This window comes from Mustela erminea, chromosome 5, assembly GCF_009829155.1.
Source record: "Mustela erminea isolate mMusErm1 chromosome 5, mMusErm1.Pri, whole genome shotgun sequence".
Classification (NCBI taxonomy): Eukaryota; Metazoa; Chordata; class Mammalia; order Carnivora; family Mustelidae; genus Mustela; species Mustela erminea.
In genome coordinates, this window is record NC_045618.1 from 101,979,352 (window position 1) to 102,000,590 (window position 21,239).

The following is a 21,239-nucleotide window of genomic DNA, read 5'->3' on the forward strand; positions in this document are numbered from 1 at the left end:
CAGAGTTTTTCAGAAAATTTTAAAATTCTGTTGCTTCTAGAGAACATTGGGAATCATATTTTACCCAGCAGATATAAGGCAGTTTCCTTAAATTGTTCCTTTTCATTTGACACTGTGATCATATCTTCTTTTAAATACTCCTTCATTTTAGCTTCCTTGACACCATGCCTTTCCTCTCTGTCTCTGTCCTCTTTGTAATTGTTTTTAGGTCTCTCTGTTGACTTATTTGCACAGTTGAGGGCATCTTTGAAGGCTCTGTTTTTAATTCCACGATTTTGTTTATTTTTTACCCACTCCTTTTCATTCAGTAAAAGAAATATTTATTAAGTGTGGACTATGTTTAGTGCACTTATTCTCATAATTGCAAAATCCTCTCTTTCTGAGGATTTATGCCTCCAAACTGTGCCTCTAGCTCTGACATGATACAATGACATAATTCCCACGGCTGCCACTATGTCACTTTGAGGGTAACTTGAAATCGGCTTTCTTACAATTCGATTTTTCCATGCCAACGAGCAGCCTCGTCAATTTTCAGTTTCTCAGCCTAGAAGTTTGGAATGTTTTCAATCTTTGATCATACCGAAAATTTAAAAAAAAAAAAAAAACTATAATCCTCTGCCCAAAGGCTGCTGAAAACTGAGCAATCTTCTTCTTAAGTTCACAAAATATAATATTGTTTTCAAACTTACTGATCTTTATGCTCTCTTGTATTTTTTAGTGAGTCTTCTCTATCTTTAGTTATTTTCTTTTCCTCTTTCTTTCTTTTAGAATCTTGTATTTTAGATTCTTCTGTGTCATTGTGCTGTGCTGTTAGATCTCACATTTCTCTCCCTTATATGCTTTTGTACATTACATGCTTTTGCCCATATCATATGTGGGGACTATGTCCAGTAGAGGTCAATCTTCCTATTATTTTGCATAAATTTCACATGTTGATAACTTAATATCAGGTATTGAAATCCTCCACGCAATACCCAGATTTTTTAAAAAATCCAACTATTCTGGATATCATCTTGTTAAGCTTGGAAAATTTCAGATGGGAAAATGAAAAAGGTCAATGATATCTAGCTGCAGACCTGCTTGTCTTGTCCTAAATTTTATTTTTTACATCACAATTCAATTTTTTTTTTTTTTGCTCCTTGGTTTTATGATTCTCACTCTTGGATCATGGCAAAGTTGACACTGGAATCATAATCTGGACCTTTTATATCACACTGATATTTTTGGACGGAAGACATATACACTATCAATGTCCTACTTGGCACATTATGAATTTGAAATCCTAAGAGGAGCAACTTTACGATAGGTGATAAATGGGCTAGAGGTGAGTCTGGGTCTATCACTTAGTTTGGCTTTTGGCTTTTCTCTAAAACTTTTTTTTTCCATGAGGCTATTTATCATAATAGACATATGTTTTTAATGTATCAATCAGGAGGGTGTGTGGTCTTGCTTATTCTTGATTAAAAAGCCTATGTTAAATAAAAATTATTTCAAAGTTCTAGTAATAATTGGAGCAATAAGATGGTAAGGGGTAATTAAAGGATGTGGCTTTCCTTCAGAAACAAAAACGAATCTGGTGACCACATGTCCTCTCCTCCTTTTCCTTAATGAGTGTGATGAAAGATGTCAGGGTAAGAAACTATGGAGACTGGAGATACACCAACAGCATGCTAATATGTCAGATGCAAGTCCAGATTCCCACATTGACTACATTCAGGAATTTGCACCTGGTAACACTGTATGCTACCCAACAATGTGCACATTTCATACAGTGTTGATTCCTAGCCATAGTGGCAGTGGTAGTGCGGATGTTGTACCCATCCCCCCACCACAACCCCTCCTCCCCCACATCTTTTAAATGGGAAGTATCATTGCTAATCCTTCCCATTTTGAACTCTTGGACTACAAACCATAAATTACCCAGGTTATTGCTTATGAATTGTGGCCATTGAAGGACTTTCTATTTCAGCTGGTTTGACGTGGAAAACTCAGACCATTGAGAATGAGAAATTATCCTGGGGACAGACTGTTTTTACTATACACAGTGCTGTTTTCTTCTTTGTGCAAAAATCTTGTTAAGTATATTGGCCAGCATGAAAAAAAATTCCAATCCTTTTGGTCAGTACTGAATGATTTGACCCCAGGTCTTTGTGTCTTTTGAGTATTGTCCAATGGGTCCATCATAGCACATTAAACATCTGCTTCTCTGTTCTATTTTATGCTTTATTGGTCAATTCCCATTGGTTTAAATAGTTCCTGTGCCTTTATTAGGACTGTCTATGTGGATTAATAGTCATGAACACAATGATGTGGTGATAAGGACCATCTTCTATTTAGAATTTGGTTAATTTAAATTGTACTTGAACAATGTGCTCTGAGACCTACTTTAAAGGAAAATATAAGAAAGAATGTGATAATCTGCCTATTATTTTTCTCATCGAGAAAATTAGGTACGTAAATAAAAAAGGAACTTAAGAAAAATGTGTCATGTTCTATGTGTGGTATAGGAAATAAATGCTGTGAGAGCAGCAGGAGTAGGTTATAAGCAGTAAGTTTGTATTCTTCCCGAGATCCTTACAGGAAAGGTTGATAGTACACAGCATAAGTGGGGAAAGAATTAGGGGAGCCTTAGGTTCGTCTTTGGAATAAAACACTTTGCCTCTGACCACTTGCTTATGAGGCTTCTTATATCCTCTGCTTCTGGTTAATTTTCGCTAATTGGCTAGAACACACTTTTAACTAGGTTTTAACACTCACTTCATCTAAAAAAAACTTTTAATAATCACCCAAACAGTCACTGAGATCAGCATATGCTTTTATTTGGGATGTTTCAAGATCAATTATCTGACTCATGAGAGAATAAATACGAATATTTTTAATGGGAGTTAAGGACTGTGATCTAAGACTTTAGATGTCACCTCTTTTGTAAATCATGCCTCCCTCTACTATTTTGAGTAGAAAACACTTTGATTCTTCTCTTAGATGTGTGAAGAGCCTTCACCCAGGATGAAGGGTCATGCTGTTGGAGTGGGAAAATAGATGTAGCTCAGACTTCAATGTTAGATCTTGGTATGAATTCATGTATTCTTGGACGAGTTACTTAAACTTAAAAAAAAAAAAACCCAACAACTTTATTTTGGGGAGTCTGGGTGGCTCAACTGGTTAAGCCTCTGACTCTTGGTTTCAGCTCAGGACTTGATCTCAGGATAGAGCCCCACCTTGGGCTCCACTTTCCCAGGGGAGTCTACTTGTCCCTCTTCCCCTTCTTCCACCCCTCCACCCACTTTTCCTGCATCCCTTGATGTGTGTGCATGTTCTCTCTCTCTCCTCTCAAATCAATAAATAAAATCGTTTTAAAAGATTTAAAACGATTTATTTATTGATTTGGGAGAGAGAGTGAAAGCATGAACTCGGGGGTGGGGGCAGAGGGCGAGAACCTCAAGTAGACTCCGCAATGAGCATGGAGCCCCTTGTGGGGCTCATCTCAAGACCCTGAGATCATGACTTGAGCTGAAACCAAGAGTTGGCTGCTCAACCAACTGAGCTACCCAGGTGCCTCAGGTTACTTAAACTCTTAAACTCCGTTTTATCCTGGTAGAAAAAACACATTACTTTGCAGAGATTAAAATATTAATATATATATTATTATTTGGAAAATAGTAGATGCTTCAAGAGCTATAGCTACTATTACAACAGCAACAATAACAATAATAAGTGACACAGAGGCTCACTATGTTCTAGGTGCTGTTCTGAGAGTTTTACCTGTGTTATCTCATTTAATGCTTACAACAACACTTTAGGATACCCACAAAATCCATTTTATAGATAAGGCTTGAAGAATTTGAAATATCTTTTCTCTGAGTTATTTGTCCCATAGTGAAGCATAGTATCACAGACACAATGCTATACTTGTTCCAAAGATTTGCTTTGGAAGCAGTGTAATGAAACATTTTAGAACATGGCACCTATAAGCAGGAGTTGGAAACTCGAGAAAATTCTCAGGTCTTTCCCTTTGCTCAGCTAATGAATTTTCACTACTTGTCCATTGAGAAGCCTGTATTTTAACATTTGTGGATGTGTTTCATCCTCAGTTGTTATATCCTGTTGGTGAACTGTCTTTTTCTGAGAGGTACACTATTTGTCTTTGTAAAACCTAAAAGTACTGGGAACTAATTATTATTAAAGAATTTGTTTAGAATTTTGAGGAGAGGCAAATTTTGAGGAGATATTACAATTTGAAAATGATTTTAGATTTTTATGCTCATCATTATACACAAATAACATTTAAACTTATGGGCCAGTGCTCTTATCTGCTTCTTTTATTACTTAAAAAAATATAAAATAAAACAAGACAAAACAGAACAATTTGGTGTAGAAGTGAAGTCATAAGGCCATTAAGTAGTTGCATTTTTTGTTTTGTTTTGTTTTCTGTTGAAAGAACAGAATTAAAAACACATTTAAAAATCAGGCCATTCTCCATTTGGCAAGAAGCTACTTTAATTAGGTAATTATCACAGTTTCTTTCTGTTCTTCAGAATCAATTCATAGCCTGAAGCATTTAAAATTTCTTACCATAAAATTTAGGTAGGGTCTATTTTGGGGGAGAGTTTGAGAAGGATTGGTAATAATTCTTCTTTAAATGTTTGGTAGAATTCACCAAATGAAGTCATCTGGTCCTGGGCTTTTGTTTGCCAGGAGGTTTTTGATTACTGATTCAATCTTCTTGCTAGTAATCCCTTTGCTTTGGGAAATTAAGAAAACAATTCCATTTATAATTGTGTCAAAAGGAATAAAACACTTAGGAACAAATTTAACCAAGAAAGTAAAAGACCTATATATTGAAAACTATAAGATATTAATGAAAGAAATTGAAGAAGACACAAATAAATAGAAAGATATTCCATGCTCATGGATTGGAAGAAAATAGTTATTAAATGTATTAAAATGTCCATACTACCCAAAGCAATCTACAGATACAATGCAGTCCCTATCAAAACTCTAATGACTTTTTTTTTTTTACAGAAATAGAACAAACAATACTAAAATTTGTATTGAACCATAAAAAATCCTCACAACCAGAAAAATCTTGGGAAAGGACAAAGCTGGAGGTATCATGCTCCCTGATTTCAAAATATTTAACAAAGCTATAGTAATTAAGACAGTATGGTACTGGCATAAAAACAGATATGTAGATCAATGGAACAAAATAGAGAGCCTGGGAATAAACTCACATATATATGGCCATTTAATTTTGACAAAGGAACCAAGAACACACAACGAAGAATAGATGGTCTCTTCAATAAATGGTCTTGGGAAAATTAGATAGCCACATGCAAAAGAATGAAACTGGACCACTATCTTATATCATACACAAAAATGAACTCATCTGGATTAAGATATGAACATGAGACCTGAAACCATAAAAATCCTGGGGGGCTGGTAGGGAACAGGCAGTAAGCTACTTGACATGGATCATGATTTGCAAATCATGTATCTGATAGGAGGCTAACATCCAGAATATATAAAGAGCTGACACAACTGATAGCAGAAGAACAAACCATCTAATTAAAAATGGGCAGATAAGAATAGACATTTTTCCAAAGAAGATATACAAATGGCCAAAAGATGCTCAACATCATTATATATATGCATGTGTGTGTGTGTGTGTGTGTGTATGAATATTTTGCAGCCATAAAGAAGAATAAAATCTTGCCATTTGAGATACTATCGTTGGAACTTAAGGGCATTATACTAAAGAAATTAAGTCAAACACAGAAAGACAAGTACTGTATGATTTCTCTTACATGTGGAATCTAAAACAAAACAAAACCAGACTCATAAAAACAAAACAAAACAAAACAAAACATTTAAAATATCACTCTGCATTTGTTAAGAAGCTACTTTAATTAGGTAAATGATCACAGTTTCTTCTTGGTCTTCAAAATCAACTGATAGCTCAAAACATTTGGAATTCCTTACCACATAATTTATATAGATTACTGTAACTTCTACAGTTTTATAGTAACTAAGCTCGTAAGTATTACAATAACAGAAAAGGATAATGACAGCTCAACGAAGTGATTTGTCTAAAAATCTACTGAAAAGTTGGGTATACTTCCATAAAATTCATTAGTAATTACAGTGAGTTTTTATTTTTAGTAATAATGTGCACATTTTTAACACCTAAGCAATTTAAAAGTCTCACTGGAAGTGAGAAGAATGAAAGGTTTATCTAACATTTCCTGAATTTTCTGGGTATAACCATGGAAACTATAATTTTGTATTACAATAATGTTAATAAACCAAGTTAACAAAATAATTTGTTTCTGTTATGTAGTGTGCTAATAATCGTTTGCAATATTTGGTCTTTCATTTCCTTGTGTTGACAGATCAGAAGTTTAATGATCTTAAATGGGTTATTTCATTTGTAATTTGGGGGATTTTAAGAACCCGTTGTTACATTGTTTCTGGGGAATTGGAAGTCTAGGCTGAGAGAACTCATCTGTCTTGCTAATTACAAATATACTGCAACTGGAAGAATGGTTGGCAGAGGCCAACTGCTTGAAGAAGGATCTGTCATACCTATGTTTTGCTGGCATTTCAACTAATGAATTTTACTGCAAGAGAAAAGGTTGAGGTGATGTGATCTTGACTTTTTTGAAAGGAACCCTCTCGATTCCGCAAAAACTTGTGCAAGTCTAGTGTAAATGTTCTTGCCACTCATAAATTTTTGAAGAAAAAAAGAGCAGCCTTACACTAGATTATTATTTGAACTTAAATACGTAAAAGACAAGTTATGTATATCTGTATGCAGGCAAGATCTACTTACTTATCTTACTACTGTTAGATTTTATGTTTCAAATTATTCAAAGGTTTTGTTTTGTTTTTTAAAGTAATCTCTACACCCAACATGGAGCTTGCATTCATGACCCTGAGATCAAGAATCCATGTTTTACTGACTGAGCCAGCCAGGTGCCCCCAAATTAGTCAGGGTTTTTAATTTTATTTTTAAACCAACTTTAGTGAGGTATAATCACGTAGAGTGAAATTCCTCCTTTTTGGGTATTCAGTTCAGTGAGTTTTGACAAATAAGTTTGCATAACCACCACCACAATAAAGATATGGAACATTTCCATCACCCCATTAAGTTCCTTAATGCCCCTTTGTAGTCAATCTTCTCCTCCTACCCCCAGACCTTAGTAACTGCTGATTTTATCTCTCTTCTTACAGGTTTCCCTTTTCCAAAATAAATCTTACATAAATAAAATTGTGCAATGTGGGAGGCTTTTTCATTTTTATCGTGAAAGCTAATATGGTCCCTGCTTCTTCTGCCTGTGTTTTGCTCAGATTCATTTTTTTGACTGTTTTTGTTTGGGGTGCTAAGAGAACATAGGAAAGGCAATGAAAAAAGATAAAACCGAAAAGGATTGTTACATGGGAGTTAAGATTGATATCAATATGAGAAATGAGTAAATGGAACACATTTCCTCCTGTTGGTCTAAAGTATAATCTGGAGGAATGTTAAATTCTGGAAGGGTTAGTGACTTGATGAAAACTGTGTGACAGGATGACTGTCCTTCCAGCACCACACAGGGTGTCAGGGTGTAGCTGCCTATGGAGATGTGTGAACATGTGCAGCACTTACGTGGCCACTGCTATTTTCTCTCCCACTGCAGACATAAATAATCAATCGGGACTCTGATCCCAGATGCAATCTCAAATCCCTCTCAAGACAGCATTCTTGAACTTCCTGTTTGTTGATTAGAATTGACAAAAAAGATGAAACAAATGGCTATGTCAGATGCTTATGTTTAAGTACATAATATGTTTTTTTAAAAGTACATAATAGTTGTTAATGAAGTTTCACTGGGTGATTTTTTTTGTTTCGTTTTTGTTTGTTTGTTCGTTTGTTTGCACATCTTAGAGACACTGAATTTTTAAAATTTAACAATCTGAGGGTTTTGAAGGGACGGGGGGTGGGAGGTTGGGGTACCAGGTGGTGGGTATTATAGAGGGCACGGATTGCATGGAGCACGGGGTGTGGTGCAAAAATAATGAATACTGTTATGCTGGAAATAAAAAAAAAATAAAAAATAAATTAAATATTAAAAAAAAAAAAAAATTTATTTGGTGGCAAGATCCCTAGCAGGATCTTACTAGAGTCTATGCTTTCCAAGGGAGTTATTTGAAGTATAATATTGTTTCCCCTAAATATTTTACAAGCTTTGCAAACTTAAAGGATAAATTTACCAAATCCTGTAATTTTTGTTTCTTATTATTTATGTTTTTTTCACAGTCATTAAACATTCATTTGTTAAAAGGTTAACACATTCCATCATTCTACAGAATTTATATTTGTATCAAAACAATGTTTCAGAGCAATTCATGATTAAATTAATGTGACAGGTTCTATTTATCAATATGGCAGTCCAACTGCTGGAGGACAAAGGATGATTTACACCCACGTGTGTGTGTGTGTGTGTGTGTGTGTGTGTGTGTGCATGTGTGCATACACATCTTGCATAAACTTGAGGGCTTTGCCTTGGTATTTTTTTCAAACTGGAGGATTCCTGATAAAATATTCTTCTAAATACCTCAACATATGGTTTAAATCATCAAAGAGAAAAAAAATACTTGTAAAAGCACATAGAGGGCACCCAAAACACGTACATCTTACCAGTTAACTCCCTATGTAGTCAATGTAAACCATGAAAGACAGTTATTTTGAGTCAAATTCCAACACATGTATATTTTCAAAGTATCTTGCTAGCATGAATTATGGGAGGTGCTCCAAGTAAAGACAACATAGGAAATGCTTTATACTTACACTATATGCTTATAATTAGGATATTTTCTGACAAAAAGTCAAAACTATTTGAATGCCTGTGTTACTATGGATTTTGTTTGTCCTAAGAGTTGGTAAAAAAGAATAGGAGAAGTCAATCATTTCAGATACTTTCATGTTCCTATGACATGCCAGTGGCCTGGAATTGCATGAAATAGTAAGAATCAATGGTAATTAAATCCAAAATGCAGTTGATGACAAAGATGTTAGTCCTTTTAATACTTTTATAGTAAAAACTTGAAACCACCCAATTCTGGACCTAGAGAGGCCTTGGAGGTGATCATCTAATGTCCTCATTTTACAGATGCGCACACCAAGCAGCAGCATGGGTGTGGGAGCTGTTTAAAGTCACCCAGTTAGTTAGAATAGACTTGTTACTAGAACCCATATCTGAAGACTTGTAGTTCTATGTCTTTAGGCATTTAAATATTTTTGGTGGTTTGTTTGTTTGTTTGTTTTAAAGAAAACTTCACACTTGAAAGTTCTATAGTTATTGGGAAATTGCAACAATGATGATGTTTCTCCCTGGGTTGGTGAGAAGAGCTAAGAGATGAAGAAGAATCTTGTATCCATGACTTCTTTGCAGAGCTGGGATATAGGGGAATGGAGTGGGTGAGACTTTGCTTAGGTTAGAGGCAGGGAGGTTGGAGAAGCCAGGCGACTACTTTCTCTGAACTTATCACTGCTCACTTGGAGTTTAGTCATGGAATGGCCAATCTTCTATTACCTGACATTGTTGATAAATGTGATTTTCTTTTTCATGTGTATTGTCTTGTTTATGCAGCACAGCAAGGATGGCCACTACAGAGACAGAAGATTGGTGTGGAAGAACCATGAGACCTTCCTCGACATTCTCAGAATTGGTGGAGGAGCTCTGTGAATCCCAAAAGGTGGGTGGGGTAAGGCAGACCAAGGAGGGATTATCTTGCTGCTATTATTGTGATAATGTTTTCATTATCTTTGTTCATCTGGCAAACCCCTATTCATCTTTCAAGACTGAGCATTAAAGGGTTTTCTTTGAATCTCCCCAAGACTACTTTTCCTCCGTCTCTCTCCTTTGTGCCCTATATGTCAAAGATAGATTTGAATCGAGGTATTTGGGCTGGGTGATTTCTGAGATCATTTTCACTGTTCAATACTTCTAGTCCTTCTGACTCTCAGGTCAGTGCTGACACTGGAGCTAGAAATAGCTGCTTGAAGTGTTTAGGAAGAGACTTGGCAAGTCAAGGTTTCTTAGTTTCCTTGTCCTACAGCATGGAAAAAACATGGAAAGGACGTGATGTTCTTGCTTGCCTTGAGGAGATGCAAAAGTTTTGAGAGTAGAAGAGCTAGGAGTAGGAGATCATAAAAGGCAGAGACTTCCAGCTGGAGTCCATGATAGGGATCAAAGCGCACCAGGCTGATGCTCAAAGAACCGTGTGGAACCAGCTGCACCTCCAGGCACAAGATGAGTTTCTCTACTTTGTGGAGAAGATCCACAGCCCTGAAGTCCCTCCTCAAAGTCCCCCCACAAAGTTATGTAACTTTTGCCCACACAATCTTGAGAGAAGGAGGATGGAGAAAGGCATCCTGAGAAAAACACTCAGCCCTGCTAGAGAGTTTGAACTTTGAATTAAATGAATAATTAATCTACTATCAGCTGTTTTAGACTAAAAGAGGCTGGGATAGTTTAACAGACAAATATGCTTTTTTCTTTTGCCATCACTGGGCATATGGATTTGAGGGAAAGATGAGATTCATTGGAGATTGTAAAGATAATTCCTTTTTAAAAGTATATCTAAACATGAGGTAAACTTAAGCTCTCCATCCTCCTTCCCTATCGCCATCAGCTCCAAAGGATGTTTTATTATTTTTTTCCCCAAAATGTGTTTTAGAAAAAGATTTAACGAGTAAAAAATAGGATCAACAAGCCTAGACCTGTGGAATACATAAAGAGATTGAGAGTTTCACAAAGTCTTGTAAACTCTCTTTGGGTGTCTTCAGTGTCTAGCCTGTCCTCTGCTCTAGCACTCTTGGTTTGGGAACCAATTCTTGGTATGCTCTCCAGACTTGAGTCCCTAGAGAAGAGGGCCTTGCACATCCCTTTAGCCTCTGCCTCTTCCACAAACGTGCCATTAATTGGGGACAGAGAAATTGCCCTTCTTTGGGGACACTTCCAATGCTCTCTTTGGTCCTTTGTAATATGGTGACAAACTTTATTATCTAACACTTGAAACCAAAATTCTTTTGGTTGCTTTGTGCAGGAAAACATTTAACAAACCTTAGGGTAAATAATGAGAAGTGTGGATTAGCTGTAGACCAGGCAACAAAAAAAATAAATGTCTGGTTTTGTACTTGAACTGAACAGGGCTGTGGCTGAGGATATGGGGTAAGGGGTAAAGAGAAGGAGGAGCAGCTTGGAGGAATGAAGAATGACTTTAAAGAACAACATTTTGTGTTGACAGATTGTCACACTCACAAATTTTGCTTGTTTGTTTTGTGTAGAAATCATAAAAAGTGGCTGATATCCTTCCAGATTGGAAGATGAGAAGATGATCCAAAACTGGAAGGAATTCTGTAGGTGACCTTAGGAACATAAGGGATCCAGGAATTCACAGAAATCTGGGGAACGGCATTGGACTTTCCACAAATGATGGAAAGGGGGTTTTAAGACAACCTTATCTAGATTTTAGACCAACATCTGGATTACATTAATTGAAAGTCTTGGCCAAACCTAGTACCTCTCCCTCCTGTCTCTTCCTCAATCTGTGAGCTCTTATTTCGCAGGCATTTTAAGTTTTCATTCCTTAGGTGGAGCTGTTTTCTATTCTCTTCAGAAAACATGGAAGGAAGGAGGAGGACCCACATTCTCTATTTGGGTTTCTCATTTCCAGGGTGGAGCCACTAGCTGGTTCAAAGAAGGATACATGAGAAACAAAAAATTATCCACACAGGTCCATATCAAAATCACATTTTATTGATTTGGCAGTGAAGATGTTATGTGTGCAAATATTGAAAGAATTCTCTGACTGAGGGGCTGAGAGGTGTGATTTTAAATCTGACTGTCCTTTCCTCATTAAATATATATGTCTGCTGCACACCCTCACCAATTGCTTAGTGTCCGGATTGCTGCAGATTTGACTTTTTCTGCAACAAAATGCAGTTTTTTCTGTGACTCTTGTAAGCCTCTGAAACTAGTATGTTGCATTCCACAAATCTTTCACTGTTACCCTGCATTCAGTGTTCTTTGGTGACACTGTGCTATAAGGACGTCTATTATTTAAAAAACAGAAATCCAAAATTTAGTTACCTTAGGAAAATGAGAAACTTTTTTGGACTGATAAAACTGAATGGTCCTGGGGTAGAATCCTACTTCAGGTATGGATGGACCCAAGAACTCAAATTATATTGATTTTGAATTAGTTTGTCATATACTTAGAGCTGACATGAAAATATACATTAAAATTCCATCAAAATATTCTCTCTCTGCCTTTCTCTCCCATTTACTTAATGTATGTATTTTCCTATTTTCCCACCATCTCCCTATCGATAATTTGTCTATTGCATATGAATCAATCTCTCTCTCTCTCTCTCTCCCCTGCTGGGTGGAATTACTCTGGAGTCTGCTCACTGATTTGTGAATCAGAGAGTTGGCCCAGCTGGTTTAGAGTTTGATATAAATTAACCCCCACTAAAATGCATCAGATACTGATGCTGGTGCACACAGGTGCTGGTAAAATTGTCCTCCCAGGAGTTGTGCAACAATAGCAAATAACCAAGGAATGAGAAGATGAGACACACAGAGCATTTTATTAGTCAAATGCAGCTTTGTGCCTTCTGACTTTGTAAATGAATTTCTCATGGCAGATAAAGAAAATCTGTCACTTAAATAACCAAAGCAGATAGCACATGCAAAATCACTCATCCAGCTGGTCTGAAATCTGAGGCTTAGAGCTTGCCTGTTTTGGTTTTAATTTCCAAGAGCTACAAGTTGAAAATGTTAAAAATTTCATCTGGCTAACATTCCAGGGGAAGGCAGCCCCAAATGGAGCTTTCACTATAATCTTTTCCTTTTGATTTTTAATTGTAGCAGATATAATGCACACATGCTTACAGCATGTATGTACAACTTAAAATAAACATTAGTGTATCCAATACCTAGATAAAGACATAGAATATTACTAATAACTTATAAGATTACTATGTGTCCCTTGCCAACAACATCTTTTACTTTCTCCATCAAGAGGTAACCACTGTCTTTTACTTCGTGCTCATTATTCTCTTGCTTTTCTTTGTTTTTTTTTTTTTTTTTTTAGCACCTGTTTAAGCATCCCTAAACAATATATCATTCCATTTTGCCTATATATGAGCTTTAAATAAGGTGAAATAATACTAATTTATGGGGATACTAGTCAGTGTAATTTCTTCATTTTTCGCTTCTGTATAGTAGTCCATCGTCTAAAAATGCAGTCTATTTATCTATTGTGATGGGCATTTGAGACAATACTGTTGAGACAATTCCTGTCTCCTGAGCATATATATACAAGTGTTTCTCTTGGAGTTGCTGAGTCACAGAATGTATATTACACAGAAAGTAATGTACCTTTACTAGGTAATGCCAGCCTAGTCTCTCGTGCTGTTGTTTGGTATTAACCAACTTAAAAATATTTACCAATCTGGTATATGTGGAATGCTGTTTTATTTTGCTTTTAATTTGCTTTTTAATTTGCTTTTAATTTGCTTTTCCCTGACTTCTAATGAGGTTGACATTTTCTCTGTCTCTCTCTACGAATTTTCTTTTTTTTTGTTAAGGGTTTATGAAGCATCTGCGTTTCCTCTTCCTGTTCATATATTTGACTCATTTTTCTTTTCTTTCTTTCTTTTTTTTTTTTTGAGTCATTTTTCTATTGAGTTGTCTTTGTAGGACTCCTTTATGCCTTTATGTAGTTAAAATACTAACCTTTTGTCAATTATATGTGCTATACATGTCTTCTCCCAATACAATATGTGGCTTATCTTTTCATCCTTTTTGTGGTGGTTTTGGATGAATAAAAAAATTAATTTCATAATAGTCAAATTTATCATTTTTTTCTCCCATATCTTTTTATATATTTTGAGTTTTGCTTAAGAAATATTTTTCAACCTGAGGTCATAAAGAATTTCTCCTTATTATCTTAAAAAGTTTTATAGTTTTTCTAATCCTATGTAAGACTTTAATCCACCTAAAATAGATATTTGAGTTGTTAAGGGTAAATAACCAAATCAATTTTTTCCTATATGAACAGCCAATTTAGTCCATCTTTTCTTCCCTGATCTGCCATGCTTAAACATAAATGGAATTTTCACTATTTTTTTTAAAGATTTTATTTATTTATTTGACAGAGAGAGAGAGAGAGAGAGCACAAGGGGAATTTTCATTATTTTAATAAAGTTTCATTGGTCTACCTGGCTATTCTTGCACCAACACCCTTCTGTCTTCATTAGTATGGCTTTATGTTGTCTTGATATCTGATAATATAAGATCACCTACTTTGTTATTATTTAGGAGTGTCTTAGTTTTGTTTGTTTATTTAGCCCTTTATTCTTCCGTATACTTTTTTTTAAAAAAAGATTTATTTATTTATCTTAGAGAGAGTGCATGGATGAGCAGAAGGAGAGAATCTCAAGCAGACACCTTGCTGACTGGGGAGCCCAATGCAAGGCTTTTTCTCATAACCCTGAGATCATGACCTGAGCTGAAATCAAGAGTCAGCCACTTAACTGTCTGAAACGCCTGGGCACCACTCCTCCATATACTTTTTATTTTGAAGATTTTATTTATTTATTTTAGATAAGGGAGAGAGAGTGTGAATAAGCAGGGGGAAGGACAAATAGGGAGTAAGAGGTACAAGCAGATTCCTCGCTGAGCTTGGAGGCACATGTGGGTCCTGAGATGGGGATCCTGAGATCATGATCTGAGCTGAAACCAAGAGTCAGATGCCTAAATGACTGTGCAACCCTGGTGCATCTCATATATTTTTAAAGATCAGCTTTTGAGGAGGCACCTGGGTGACTCAGTCATTAAGCATCTGCCCTCTGCTCAGGTCCTGATTCTAGGCTTCTGGGATCGAGCCCCACATCCAGCTCCCTGCTCAGCGGTAAGCCTGCTTCTCCCTCTTCCACTGTCTCTCTCTCTGTTGAATAAATAAATAAAGGCTTAAAAAAAAAAAAAAGTCAGCTTTTCAAGTTTCATGGAAAACTCTATTGAGAATTTAATAGACATTTCATTGAAAATAGGAATGCATTTGGCAATCATTAAAATCTCTATCACATGCTTTGTATGTCTAATCATTTAATGTCTTGCAATGAGTTTTGTCAATAAAAGATCATCTTTTGTTGCATGTATCTCTAAATATTTAATATTTTTATGTTTTGTAGCTATTACACATGGTGGCTTTTTAAAATTTACATTTCTAATTGATTGCTGCAGTGTATAAAAATGTAACTGATTTTTTTATATTGTCTTCTAAAAACTTAGTTATCTTAACAAACTCTTTTTAACATTTCTAGTATATTTATTTAATTTAAAAAGTAAAAACAGGGGCACCTGGGTGGCACAGTGGGTTAATGCCTCTGCTTTCGCTCAGGTCATGATCCCAGGATCCTGGAATCGAGCCCCGCATCAGGCTCTCTGCTCAGTGGGGAGCCTGCTTCCTCCTCTCTCTCTCTGCCTGCCTCTCTGCCTACTTGTGATCTGTCAAATAAATAAATAAAAATCTTAAAAAAAAATAAAATGCAAAAATATTATATAAACAGAATAGTATTAAATGTTTTTAAATGTTTGATCACCTTTGTTTTTTAATTGGGGTGTTTAGTACATTTTGATGTATTGTGATTACTGACAAATTTGGGTTTATTTCTAACCTTATCATGCTCTATATTGCATTACATTTTCTGTTCTTTTTCTCTCTTTCTCTCTCTCTTTCTCTTTCTCTGGCCTCTTTTGTATTAAGGTTTTTCTCCCATCTCCTTTGTACTCCCTTCATACTTAACTATGGTAAAGTTAATTGGCTTTACCCTCCTTCAAAATAAGGGCAGATATTCTCAGAATTAACCATTTTTGAATCAACTTTCTTAGGTATGCAGTGGATCCTTTTGATATATGTATATATATTTTCTCTTATTTTTAGAAAACATTATTTTTTTCTTCTCTAGGGTCTCCAATTATACCTACATTAGATCTTATTTGCTAGTCTTCTATTTAATCAGTTTCTCTCTGATTATTTTTATTTCTCTCTTTGTTTATGTTATTTTTATTATTTTTTGTTTTCCTACCGTTCTTCATTTGAAAATATTCTCCTTTGGTACCTTACAGTTTATTCTCCATTCCTGTTTTTTTTTTTTTTCTTTTCCTTCAGATTTTTTTTTCTCACATTCAATTAACTCTTGTTCCACTTCTTCCCTTTTTGTCCATTTTCATGCATCATTTTCAGATTTCTGATACTAAGTAAAATTTATATTACAAATAAATGCTTGAGAATATTTAGTTCCATTTAGAGTGTTTTGTTATGATTTTCTTCCACTTTGTAGTTTCCTTGTGGAGAATTCTCATCAGATGGAATGTTCTGAGTTGCATGTTCTGTTTTCTTACTATGGCAGCTTGAATAGATTTGTCTTCTTTTTTTTTTTTTTTAAGATTTTATTTATTTATTTATTTGTCAGAGAGAGAGAGAGAGAGAGAGAGAATGAAAGCACACAAGCAGGTAGAGTGGCAGACAGAGGCAGAGAGAGAAGAAGACTCCCGGCTGAGCAAGAAGCCTGACACGGAACTCCATCCCAGGACCCAGGGATCATGACCCAAGCCGAAGGCAGTGACTTAATGGACTGAACCAACCAAGAGTCCCTGAATAGATTTGTTTTTATTTTTCCTATTTAAAGATATTTCATAGAGAGTTCCTAGTTCAAGAACATCTGTCAGTATAGTGAAATGCAATTTTTTAATGGACAACATTTTGAGATTTTGGCATGCCTTGTGATTCTCTTTTATTTATGCAGAATCATTACTTTTTTTGTCTTACTTCTTTTCCTTCACTTCCACATCTCAGAAGGGTACTTCCTCCCTATCTTTTTTCTTCCACAAGTAATGTTTCATCAAGACTGCCACCTCCAGTTTTGCTGAATTTTTATGTAACTGGTGCTATGGTCCATCAAGTACCAGATTTGTGTTTTCTATTTTAGAGCTTAGTGTTGGACTTTCTCCTTGTCAGAGGGATTTTGTCTTTGTTTTATTGATGTCCTCTCTTCATCTCTTCCTTTTCCCAGAGAGCATATTAAGACTACTTTCTACTACTCTTCATATCAGTTGGCCTGTAGTGACAGCAGGAAATCTAATATTTGATTTGGAATTTAGTATTCCAAATTCCAAAACAGTATTCCAAATAATTTTGTTGGAATTTAGTACTTATTTCTCTACTTGTGAATAATTTGAAGTATTCTCTCTCTCTTGGGTCATGTGTGGTTTATTTGTTCCTCTCTTTGATCTTATGATTTGAGGGAGAGTGTGTGCCAAGATTTAGATTCAGATAGCTACCATTATCCTAATGTCAATCAAAATTCTTGTGCATATCTTATGGCAAATAAAGTTTCTCATACTTATAAACGCCCCTATAGAAAATCAGACAAAGACAAGTTAAGGGGGGAAAAAAGCAATGGCCAATAAATATATGAAAAATAGTTCATTTCATTAATGATTAAACAGAAATAAAAATAATCATTTTCTCATTCTCAGAATGAAAAAAATATTTAAAAATAACATCTACTCTTGATACAGGAGTAGGGAAATTGACAGTCTTATATGCTGCTAATGGTAGTATAAATTGGCACAATCTTTTTAGAGGGCAGTTTTTTCATATATGCAAAAAAATATTAAAAAGGTATATATTCCTTTATCTTGTTATTTCACTTCCATATTTTTTTACAAGAGAAATAATTATCAAGTAACTAATGATATGTCAGTTTTTATCAGATAACATTTTTGATTTATAAAAATCTGTTATCAACCTAAATAGTTATCTACAAGGACTTGTCTAACATTTAAAATGATGTGAATCTGTGTTTGTTGTCATGAAAATAAATTTCTATGATTTTAGTTTTAAGTAAAAAAGTGTAACTACAAAATAACATTATATATTAATTTTGCATTTAAATTAATTTTTATAAACTTATACACAAATACACACACATACATAAACAAAAAACAGCCTGGAAGAAAGTGCACGAAAATTGAACTATGGCTATCTTGGCCTGGTGGGATTATGTGTTATTTTTATTTTCTTCTTCAAAATACTTTTCTAAATCATTTTCTTATTAAAAAACATTTGGCATGTATTACTCCTGCATCAAAAATTTTTTTTTAATTAAAAAATTATGCTGAATGTCTTGAGACCAGCACCAGATTATGCTGATCCAATTCACGAACAATTTCTGAGGCAAGGATATCTACACACCATTTAGCTTTGGAATTATCTTAAATGGATCCTTAAGGCAACTTCTTGACCCTAATAAATCCCAGAAGATTCTTGACACGTTTAGGATTTAGGATTAGTAGCATGTCTTCTTTTCTTTCCCCACTCCCATTTTTCTTATTATGTGAGCCAACTTGTTGACTACAAATATTGTTAGAGAGTGGCTACAAGCATAGTAGTATAATTTATCAACACTAGTACTTCTGGAATGTACCAGAAATAACGCAGTGCTTACTCGATAGTAAAAAAAACACCTCCCCAAAGAAATATCATCTGCTATGGCTGTTTACAAGCTTAGCTTTCTCTTCTTCCAGTTTAAAAAATACAAGTCAGCCAGTCAACATTAATAGAAATAACTTTGTTCTTCAAATTGCACGTAGTAAAATGGAGGGTGATATTACGCTTTCACAGTTCACTTCTCCATTCTACGTTGGGGCTTTTTTCACCTCTCATGGTACACTAGAATTAGGAGACCTTTTTCAGTCTAGCTGCCCTAATGCAGTGTGAGACTTGGGACAAAGCACTTATTTTCTCTGCGTTAATTATTTTCTTCAACTAGGTTCCATGCCCAGTGAGGAGTCTAATGTGGGGGCTTTAACTCACAAACCCGAGATCAAGACCTAAGCTGAGATCAAGAGTTGGATGCTAACCAACTGAGCCATCCAGGCTTCCCTCCTACTTTTTTTTTAAATGAAGCAATGTAACAATATATAGGAGGTTGATGAGTGGATCTTTTGGATTTTCTGAAAACTCTAATATTCTGTGAGTCAATGAATTGCTTCTGTTTACCAATGTAAATTCTGTGATCCAGGCAGTTACACCTGTTTGATTTTGATTTTCTTCTCTTCGTCTTGATTTTGACTTAAGGATGGTAAACAAAAATCATTTTGAAATTACTTCTCAATGCATCCTCACTTGGTAGAGTACCATAAAATTTTAAAATATGCTTCCAAAATAGGCTTCAAATTTATTTTAGTATGATTTTCATATTTGTAAAGAATGTTAAACTATAGGATATGTTGATTGCTTGTTCTGATAATTCTTGCCAAGGTGTAGTGTGTGGGCACATCCTATTATCTATGTAATTTACCACTATGGGAGGTGGAGGCAAGAAGCAGAAGGTAGATTTCATGGTGAAGAGCACCTTTTTAAGAAATACATCCTAATTATGAAGCTTGGAAGAACACAATTTCTTTGGCCATGATTTAAAAAGTAGTATGTCTTTATTTATTGATTCTGGTTGTTATGTAAAAGTATTTGCATAAATATTTTGTGTTCCCTTTAATTATTCCAGTTTTGTTTTAGCTGTCCATTAACAATACTCGGGACAAGATGATCTAAATACCTTCTTCTTGTACTAAAGTACTTATTTATATGTCCAAAACTAATGATATTGGTAATAATGAATTTACATCTTTGTTCTTATTGCATATGTCTGTGGTAGGAGAATTAGAAAGCAGAGATAAGGAAAGAGAGAAAATGCATCTGTTCTTCTTTTTTTTTTTTTTTTTTTTTTTTTTTAGATTTTATTTATTTATCAGAGAGAGAGGGGAGAGAGCGAGCACAGGCAGACAGAATGGCAAGCAGAGGCAGAGGGAGAAGCAGGCTCCCCGCCGAGCAAGGAGCCCGATGTGGGACTCGATCCCAGGACGCTGGGATCATGACCTGAGCCGAAGGCAGCTGCTTAACCAACTGAGCCACCCAGGCGTCCCTGCATCTGTTCTTCTGCTACCCAGTGATAACCATTGTTAATGTTTTGGGTAACTATCACAGTTTACATGATTTTATACATACGAACTGCAAAAATATAAGCCTTTGTAATTTTAATTCTATCTGCATCCTGAAAGGAAACACAAAACTGAATACTTTCACTTATATTATTGTATTTTTTCTTTTTTTATTAACATATAATGTATTATTTGTTTCAGGGGTATAAGTCTGTGAATCATCAGTCATACACAATTCACAGCACTCACCATAGCACATACCCACCCCAATGTCCATCCAGCCACTCTATCCCTTCCACGCCCCTCCCTTCCAGCAATCTTCAGTTTGCTTCCTGAGATTAAGAGTCTCTTATGGTCGACTGCCTTCAGCTCAGGTCATGATCCTGGAGTCCTGAGATAGAGTCCTGCATCAGGCTCCCAGCTCTGTGGGGAGTCTGCTTCTCCCTCTGACCTTCTCCCCTCTCATGCTCTCTCAAATAAATAAATAAAATCTTAAAAAAAAAAAAAGAAGAGTCTCCTATGGTTTGTCTCCCTCCCTGGTCCCATCTTGTTTCATTTTTCCCTCCCTTTCTCCCATGACCTCTTGCCCTGACTCTTAAATTCCTCATATTAGAGAGATCATATGATAGTTCTCTTTCTCTGATTGACTTATTTCGCTTAGCATAGTACCCTCTAGTTTCATCCGTGTCATTGCAAATGGAAAGATTTAATTTTTGATGGGTGCTTAGTATTCCATTGTAGATATATACTACGTCTTCTTTATCCATTCATCTGTTGATGGACATCTAGGCTCTTTCCATAGTTTGGCTATTGTGGACATTGCTGCTATAAACACTGTATCTTTAGGGTGGACACCTAAAGTAGTATGATTACTGGATCATAGGGTAGCTCTATTTTCAAATTTTTGAGGAACGTCCATACTGTTTTCCAGTGTGGCTGAGCTTGCATTCCTACCACCAGTTTAGGAGGGTTCCGATTTATTTGCATCCTCACCAACACCTGCTACTTCCTGACTGGTTAATTTTAGCCATTCTGACTGGTGTGAGGTAGTATCTGTGTGGTTTTGATTTGTATTTCCCTGATGCCGAGTAATGTTGAGCACTTTTTCATGTGTTTGCTGGCCATTTGGATTCCTTCTTTGCAGAAATGTCTGTTCATGTCCCCTGTCCATTTCTTTTTTTTTTT

General features: G+C 35.5%; 1 long non-coding RNA gene across 1 annotated transcript in view; it reads left to right on the top strand.

The window, feature by feature from the left end:
* Positions 1-9,729, top strand: part of LOC116591401 — a 31,700-nt gene extending 21,971 nt beyond the window's left edge. The window contains exon 3 of the long non-coding RNA XR_004285998.1: positions 9,630-9,729. This is a non-coding gene — a long non-coding RNA (uncharacterized LOC116591401). The remainder of the gene's footprint in view (positions 1-9,629) is intronic.
* Positions 9,730-21,239: the final 11,510 nt, after the last annotated feature.